At 45.5% G+C, this 9,418-nt stretch overlaps 1 non-coding gene across 1 annotated transcript; it reads right to left on the reverse strand.

Moving 5' to 3' along the window:
- Positions 1-7,330: 7,330 nt before the first annotated feature.
- On the reverse strand, positions 7,331-7,449 carry LOC138360554 (5S ribosomal RNA). Its single transcript, XR_011226469.1, has one exon. It is a non-coding gene; the product is annotated as a 5S ribosomal RNA (ribosomal RNA).
- Positions 7,450-9,418: the final 1,969 nt, after the last annotated feature.

The following is a 9,418-nucleotide window of genomic DNA, read 5'->3' on the forward strand; positions in this document are numbered from 1 at the left end:
GTTGTTTGCTAGTAGGATTTGTTGGATGTTGGAAATTGCCTTCCTCGTGTCTCCTTGTGCTGATATCTGTGCTATTATGATAGCTGCCACTATTCTCGGGGTGTCGTCTGTTGTTGGGTGAGGGGGGGGAGGGGGGGCCTGAGTATGGTGGTTTGCGAGATGGTGTCCGCTGGTGGTGTGGGTTTGGAGAGGTGGGAAACCTGGGGGGGTGGGGAGCAGGGCACCTCTACCTTGAGGGTTGATGGGTATTGTTTGAGCATTTTGGGGAAGTGTGTTGGGGCGGTGAAGCTGGTTAGTGAGGTTTTGGGGATAAAGCTGGCGTGCTGTCTGGGCATGATATTGGGGTAGTGTGTTTTGGGTCTTATTCCTCATTGCCTTGATGAGTTGCACCCTGATTTTGCAATTGTGGTGGGTGGCAGGATGGTTTTCACCACAGTTTATACAGCATCGTGTTCCTTCTGTGCAATCTTTCCAGAAGTGTCCTTTGTTGGCGCATAAGGAGCAGGCTTGTTCCTTTTCCTTGCATTGCCTGGTGGTATGGTTGAATCCATAGCACCTGAAGCATTGTGTAATGGACTGGTATGTGCTCATCTTGAAGTTATAATGTGGGATGGAAATGTGGTCTGCTTTAAAGCCATGTGTGAGGAGGGATTCAGCTTCAGTGGGGGAGGAGCAACGGATTCTGAGGATCTTTGTGTTTGGTGGGTGGAAGAGATCTTCTATGATGATGTTGTTGGCTTTTCCGATGTCGGCAGTACGTTGTTTGTCTAAAGTTGTAATCGTGGAGAGGAGGGTGGTGTCTACGTTGAAGGCAACAGCAGTGCAATTATGTTTCTGTTCCAGTGTCAGTGCAGGGGTGAGTCCAAGTGTCTGTAGTCCTGTTCGGGCTTTGGGGGTGAGGCAAGCATAGAGGTCAGATTCAGAGGGTAGAAAGAGCTTTATTCCTTTGTCAATGGGGGTGATGGAGGTGTAAGGAGTCTGGGTGATCATGTAGATTTTCTGTCCTATTCCGTCAGGGTCAAGGGGAGGATCAAGAGCATAGATGAGGCGAAGGCAGTGCATTTTAGGTGAGGTAGTGGTCTGGTGGAGGAGGTGGTGCTGGGTTGACTCAGCTGGGTAGCTGCGATCTCCGTGGAGCTGTGGATCTTAGGCTCGTGAGCTGTGGGTTGGAGCTCGGTTGTCAGAGGCGTAATTCCGGGTTCTTAGCAGGCTAATTGAACCCGGTTCGGCACAAATACAAAGTATTTCGTGAGTCCTGAAGGTGTTACTCAAGGGCAACCCCCACTGCTAGTTGACTCGCACTATCACGAGGTTCTAGCAGTGGATCGGCATAGCAAACAAGCCAGGCAGGGAGACACAGGGCGCAAGCACGTGCTGTGGCCCCACCTGGGAGGAAAGGACGAATACCCCACTGCACTTTCACCGCACAGGGGGTAGGTCCCGGCCTGAAGAGGAAGAAATGTTTAGCAGAGGAGAGAAAGAGTGCTATATACGGCAATACACATTACGTAAGTTAGGCCATCCAGCTGTCCCTGGTTTTATTCAGGGTGGCAGTACGGGTTGGCCCACTAGGGTAATGTATCTTTGCACGTTATATCACTGATAGAGCTGTAACATAAACCGTGAACACGCCGAGAGGAAGAGCCGTCGTTGCCTGAAAAAGAGGTGTGTGCCAGTTTGCCTGGGTGTTGCCTTGGATGGAAGATGGCTGTGATAAGTATGTGGCCCCAGGTAGGGTTACCACGAGAGTATGCTCGTCTGGGCCGACCAAGCGGCCCTGACCTTGCAAGTTAGCAACAGGTGCTACTAGCGCTCTGCATCTCTATCTGTTGAATCCATGCTGTTGGATCACTGTGGTGGTTGTGATGTTAGATGCCTCAAAACGGTGGTCCCATGTAACTGCAATAATGCAGAGGCAGGTGGTTGCAGGTGCGGGGGCGCTCAAACAGCGTATCGCCTAGATCTCACTGCGAGCGCGACGTGCTAGTGCTTCCGTTGCCAATGAAAAGATGACGAATGACGAATGCCCGCACGATTTCCCGACTATATCCCATCAAGCGGACGTACTAGTAGCATTGCAACTCCTGCCTGCCCTTACTTTACGCTTGTGGTCGAGTAGACACGGCTTTCTCACAACGCTTTCAAAACTGCAGTTGCCTACTCGTCTGTTTCACGTCCCTGTGAAATGACTTTTGCACAAATCCAAAAAATAGAGCAAAATCAGCGATAATAGTGATTGAGGTGAGCCGCCTGTTGGCTGCAGCCAGAGGAAGGAGGGGAGGAGCAACGGGGTGACGTAGGCGAGTCGAGCAGCCAATGGCGCTCGAGCAAGCGCCTCGAGACGGCGTATATAAGCAAAAATTTTTCGGCGCCGGCCATCACAAACCACAGTTGTTCACCATGGCTCGCACCAAGCAGACTGCTCGCAAGTCCACGGGAGGCAAGGCTCCTCGTAAGCAGCTGGCCACCAAGGCAGCACGCAAGTCTGCTCCTGCCACAGGGGGTGTGAAGAAGCCTCACCGTTACAGGCCCGGAACGGTCGCCCTGCGTGAGATCCGTCGTTACCAGAAGAGCACCGAGTTGCTCATCAGGAAACTTCCCTTCCAGCGTCTGGTGCGCGAGATTGCCCAGGACTTCAAGACCGATCTTCGCTTCCAGTCGTCTGCCGTCATGGCTTTACAGGAGGCATCCGAGGCTTACCTGGTCGGTCTCTTCGAGGACACTAACCTCTGTGCCATCCACGCCAAGCGTGTCACCATCATGCCAAAGGACATTCAGCTTGCTCGCCGTATCCGTGGAGAGCGTGCATAAGCTAAATCGACCACCCTAGTATACACCAAACTCGGCCCTTCTCAGGGCCAAAATATCCTTCTAAGGAGATTTCAGACATTCCTAGCATAATTTAGGTGTCATACATACATGTGATATCAATAAATCAAGTCATTTGTAGTACAACCTGTTCTCTTACAAACAAAACGCCGTCGCTTTTCACTCTTATGCACTGTCAAGGATCACCCCCCCCCCCCAAAATAAAAATTGTCATACTGTACTAGAAATAAAAGCAGCTTGTATAAGTGACATATACTGTCCAGTCCTGTTTTATTCTGTTTTCGGTCCTCTGGCTTAATCTGTTAAGTTAGGAGATGACATTTTAAATTAACCGTTTTCTTGACATTTTCAAACCTAAGAGGGTGGCCTGCATAGTAATCCTAATGTGGAACATAACAATGAATCTCTAATCTCTAGAAAAAAGATACCGAGTGCTTATATGTGTTGAGAGAGAGAGAGAGAGAGAGAGAGAGAGAGAGAGAGAGAGAGAGAGAGAGAGAGAGAGAGAGAGAGAGAGAGAGAGAGAGACACACAGACAGACAGACAAGACAGACAAGACAGACAGACAGACAGACAGACAGACAGACAGACAGACAGACAGACAGACAGACAGACAGACAGGCAGGCAGGCAGGCAGACAGACAGACAGACAGACAGACAGACAGACAGACAGACAGACACTGAGAGAGAGAAACACACACAGACAGTTTCATAAATATTCTCATTTTATAGCTATTTGCTTTCAGTGACAGAGGTTTTTGTTATAATAGTATTGGTGTCTAACACTCACAATCTCTTTAGAAATTAAAGTGTGGCTCCAATGGAGCCGAGTTTGTTGGTTTGAGGCCAAGCCACCACCACAGGGCAGTAAGTAAGCCGTTTACTTGGAGGAGGTGTACTTGGTGACGGCCTTAGTGCCCTCAGAGACGGCGTGCTTGGCCAGTTCTCCGGGCAACAGGAGCCTTACAGCCGTCTGGATCTCCCGACTGGTAATGGTGGAACGCTTGTTGTAGTGGGCCAGGCGAGAAGCCTCGGCGGCGATGCGCTCGAAGATGTCGTTCACGAACGAGTTCATGATCGACATGGCTTTGGAAGAGATACCAGTGTCGGGGTGGACCTGCTTCAGCACTTTGTAGATGTAGATGCTGTAGCTCTCCTTCCTCCTGCGCTTCTTTTTCTTATCGCCCTTGGCAATGGCCTTCTGGGCCTTTCCGGCCTTCTTGGCAGCCTTTCCAGATGCCTTGGGTGGCATGATGATGCTCGTGCTGGCTGGCGTTGCGATACAATAATGAACTTTTGCGCGAGGCGAGCTTTCCTTTTATATCCCGCTCGCGACTCAGCTCAGAGCGGGTCGCGTGGCGGAGCGCGCTGATTGGTCAGTGGCGGGCTCCCTTGATCCTGAGCGGGGTATATAACACGAAGCTCGATCTGCGGGGCGGCATAAAACCACCACAAACCCACAACAGCAGCAGCAATGTCAGGACGCGGCAAGGGAGGCAAAGTGAAGGGCAAGTCAAAGTCTCGCTCCAGCAGGGCCGGACTTCAGTTCCCCGTGGGCAGAATTCACCGTCTGCTGCGTAAGGGCAACTACGCCGAACGCGTCGGTGCTGGCGCTCCTGTCTACCTGGCAGCCGTCATGGAATACCTCGCTGCCGAAGTTCTGGAGCTCGCCGGTAACGCCGCACGTGACAACAAGAAGACCCGTATCATCCCACGTCACTTGCAGTTGGCCATCCGCAACGACGAAGAACTCAACAAACTTCTGTCTGGCGTAACCATTGCACAGGGAGGTGTTCTTCCAAACATTCAGGCAGTTCTTTTGCCAATGAAGACAGAGAAGAAGTAAGCACTTCTGCCACCCACCACGACAAATACCATAACCAGGCTCCATCCGGAGCCACACACACTTTAATAGAGAGATTCAAGTAGACAATCAACTTTCAAACATTAATAATAACATTTATATTGATTTCATTTGGAATGTGTACATAACAAACAAACAAACAAAACAAAATTATAGGGGATATTCAGCATCACTTGGAATATTAACCAATCATATAAATCCAATATATATTTTATATTTTACTTTAAGCGAGGAATTCATATTCTATCAATTTTTAATCATACAAATGAACAAAAGCAATTCTTCACTAGACGTAACGAATGAATAAATGATCAAGGTTTTAATGTGTTTCATGAATAAATATATATATATATATATATATATATATATATATATATATATATATATATATATATATATATATATATATATATATATATATATATATATATATATATAATATAATATAATATAATATATTATAATACTTGTGAACCAGAATATGTTTGAGCAGCAGCGATCGTGCCATTGGCCGAAGTGCAACAATTCAAATAATTTAAAGGGCCTGCTCGGGTATATAAGAGAGGCTGGGAGACTGGGGCCGGTGGTGGGTGATGGGTGATGAGTGATGGTGTGGTGTGGTGTGGTGTTGTTAAGAGTTGATTTACGGCCAGCCAGCCAGCTGCAGCCAAGGCAGGGCAGGGCAGGGCAAGGCAAGGCAAGGCAAGGCAAGGCAAGGCAATAACAGGACAGGACAGCCAAGGCAAGGCAAGGCAAGGCAAGGCAAGGCAAGGCAAGCAGGCGGGCGGGCGGGCGGGCGGGCGGGCGGGCGGGCGGGCGGGCGGGCGGGCAGCCAGCCAGCCAGCCAGCCAGCCAGCCAGCCAGCCAGCCAGCCAGCCAGCCAGCCAGGCAGGCAGGCAGGCAGGCAGGCAGGCAGGCAGGCAGGCAGGCAGGCAGCCAGGCAGCCAGCCAGTCAGCCAACCAGCCAGCCAGCCAGCCAGCCAGCCAGGCAGGCAGGCAGCCAGCCAGCCAGCCAGCCAGCCAGCCAGGCAGGCAGGCAGCCAGCCAGCCAGCCACTCCCACTTTGTATTTATATGCATTCAATTTATATTCAAACATTATATATGTTAAGGGCCTAGTTTTAGTGTTTATTTTAAAAATGACAAACATCGAGTCGTTTTACCAGTCCTTTAGCGTTAACGGTGATGCATTTTAAAACTGAACAGAAATCACCTTTTCTGGATATATCAAATATCGAATCCGCTTAATGTGCCTACAATTCAATCATTCAAAAAATACATAATTTACATCATGCCTTTTCATAGAACAGACAATAAGATTTGAGACAATAAGAACTTTAGTTTTATAACTAAAGTTGCACAATTATACCAACTCTATGGTGGCTGGGTGGTAAGGTGTGTGGCTGGTGTTTTGGAAGTCGCGAGTTCAAACGACCCAATGGGAGTACTTTTTTTTTTTTTTTTATGCCATACAATCTTCCTAGTACTATTATGTAGGTGTGTGTGTGTGTGTTTTTATTCATTCTTTGGTTTTATAGATGACATACATATTGACTCCTTTTACCGGTCCTTAATTAGGCTCTGGGGAAGCAATGGTGGTGGTGGTGGTGGTGGTGCATTTAAAACTAAACCAAAAATCACCAGTTCTGGACGCGTCAAATATCATATCCGCTTAATGTGTCTACAACCTAATTACTTAAAACTACACTATTTAATTCATTCATATCACGTGCATATTGGTCATTATGCTCATACAACCGACATAACAATTTATTTTCATTATTAGAATCATACATTTCATCAAGTAATACAGATACAAAGAGATTTTCTTTCTGAGAAGACCGTTAGTATTGGCTGGCTGGCAGGCAGGCAGGCAGGCATTTGAGGGTTATTATTTCGCCTGTTGATTGGGGGGAGGGTTGATGTGTTAGGGGGTTTTCGGTTAGGTGTGGTGGTGGTGATTGGTGGTGATTGGTGGTGGTGGTGATTGGTGGTGATTGGTGGTGAGTAGTGGTGGTGGTGGTGGTGGTGGTGGTAGTAGGTGGGAGGGGGGGGGGGGGAAGGGGAATGATGGTCTGTGGATTCCTTCTCCGTACCCCTTACATATAAGCAAAAACATGCCTTCCTGTGGGTATAGAAACATTAACACAAATTATATCAGTAACTGATATTGTAGCCTTTTAAACAGAAAAGATTTGTACATACAAATACTTTTAAATTATCATTTATTTGTGGAAATGGCATTTACGTCATTAAATTGATACCTCAGCATCAAGTGTCCTGCAGTGGTCCAGTGGTAAAGTGTATATAAGTGATGCGTATTCTTGGAGTTGCGAGTTCAAACCCGGATTAAGCTATATATATATATATATATATATATATATATATATATATATATATATATATATATATATATATATATATATACAACATGTTTTGTTTTGGTTGTTTGTTTTTGTATAAAGCCTCACACACTATATTAAGCGAGTTTGTTTTAAACATGACATACATATTAATTCATTTTACCAGGCCTTATTCCACACAACTCCGTGAATTTCCCGTGGAGCCAGCCAGCCAGCCAGCCAGCCATTCAAACAAAAACAAACGAAACAAAACAAAACAAAACAAAAAACATTATTGCCAACAGCATTTGGTGTTCCCAGGCGGTCACCCATCCAAGTACTAACCAAACCCAACGTTGCTTAACTTCGCTGATCGGACGAGAAGCGGTGTTCTCAACGTGGTATGGCCGTTGGCATGAGACTGCCTACACATTGTGGCTAATAACCAACTCTTTTTAGTCATCACGGCAGGATACGGACCTTCTTGTGGTGTCTTAATGGTAATTGTATCCTAACATATTTTTGTCTCCTTGGCATGGATATTTAACATCGTTTATTCAGTCTTGGGTTTATGTTCTTTCGCCATTTACAGACATTTTACATCTACCTACTTCCTCAGCCTACCCTGCCAATTTCTAATGAATTTGTGGATTTTCTTTTGTAATACATACATGTGTGTGCTCATCTGCTCTTCAGTTTTTATGATATTTGTCTCATCTGTCCTGCTTTATGATACTTTTACAAAGAACATGAACAAATGCTTCTATTTTAGAGAAGATATGGGATCCAGGTTTCGGAGCCGTAAAACCAACCGTCGTGATTGGTGGACGAGTTGCCAGGTTGCAGCTTCTGTACCGTGCCGGCACATAAATAGGTTCGGCTCAAGCGGCGGCAGCATCATTCCCCCGTGACTGTCTGAGCGTCTCTCATCACCTTGGTTATCTCATCATCATCATGGTAGAAGCAAAGCCTACCAAGAAGGCTGCGGCTGCTGCTGCTGTGGTGGCCACCACCAGGAAACCTCGCGTCCAGGTTGCTCACCCGAAAACTAGTCAAATGGTTCTAGCCGCGGTCGCAGCACTCAAAGACCGTAAGGGCTCGTCTCTACAAGCAATCAAGAAGTACGTTGTTGCCAACAACAAAGTCGAGGCTGCCAAGATCGCCATTTACATCCGAAGATTTCTCAAGAAAGCAGTGGCTGACGGCATTCTTGTTCAGACCAAGGGAAGTGGAGCTAGTGGATCATTCAAGCTGGCCGTAGCAGAGAAGAGGGCCGTTCTAACTCCCAAGAAAGCCACCACAACCAAGAAACCATCTACAGCAGCAAAGAAGGCCGTGGTAACTCCCAAGAAAGCCGCCACAAGCAACAAACCACCTACAGCCTTGAAAAAGAAGCAGCAGCAGCAGCAGCTTGTTGTTGGGAACAAAAAGCCCAAAATAAAGAGAGCTTCAAAATCTCCCAAACCACCCAAGGCAAAGAAAGCTGTCAAGAAAACAACAAAGGCAAAATAAACGACGACATGCAAGCAGCATGAATACACATGACAATAAACATCCAGGCCTCCCCCCTCAGTGGAGGGGCCTCATATGATTCCAAAAAGAGTTTAGTTTTGTAGACAAATAAATCATTACTTTTGGGGTAGATTTACTCTGTATATTATATATATATATATATATATATATATATATATATATATATATATATATATATATATATATATATATATATATATATATATATATATATACACACATACATGGGTGAGGTGATATGGTACCAAAGTTTTTGGTGAGGTGATTGACATTTACACAAGATAAAACACGAACCAATGGGAATAAAAACATAAGAATGGAAGTAACTGCAGAAGGCCTATTGGCCCATAACACAAGCACTTCCTCTTGATGCTTCTATATTGGTTCGGAGTCTTGAAGCTATAATATATATATATATATATATATATATATATATATATATATATATATATATATATATATATATATATATATATATATATATATATATATATATATATATGCACACAAAACTAAATAGTCTTGTTAGACAAATTGCCCCTATTAGAGGCAAGTTGACTAACAAGCCGAATGACTGCAATTGTTTTGAATTTGAGTTAAATCTAACATAGAAATGTAATCAAACCTAACCTAACCTATGCTAACCCAAGCTAAGCTAACCTAACCTAACCTAAGCTAACCCAAGCTAAGCTAAGCTAACCTAACCTAACCTAACCTAACCTAACCTAAGCTAAGCTAACCTAACCTAACCTAACCTAACCTAACCTAACCCAGCAATTCATGATCTTAATATAATACTGTTAATTGGATAAACCAATTTGGAAAGAAATGTTCGAAAATAACAAAATTAA

Source organism: Procambarus clarkii, unplaced genomic scaffold (assembly GCF_040958095.1).
Source record: "Procambarus clarkii isolate CNS0578487 unplaced genomic scaffold, FALCON_Pclarkii_2.0 HiC_scaffold_115, whole genome shotgun sequence".
NCBI lineage: Eukaryota > Metazoa > Arthropoda > Malacostraca > Decapoda > Cambaridae > Procambarus > Procambarus clarkii.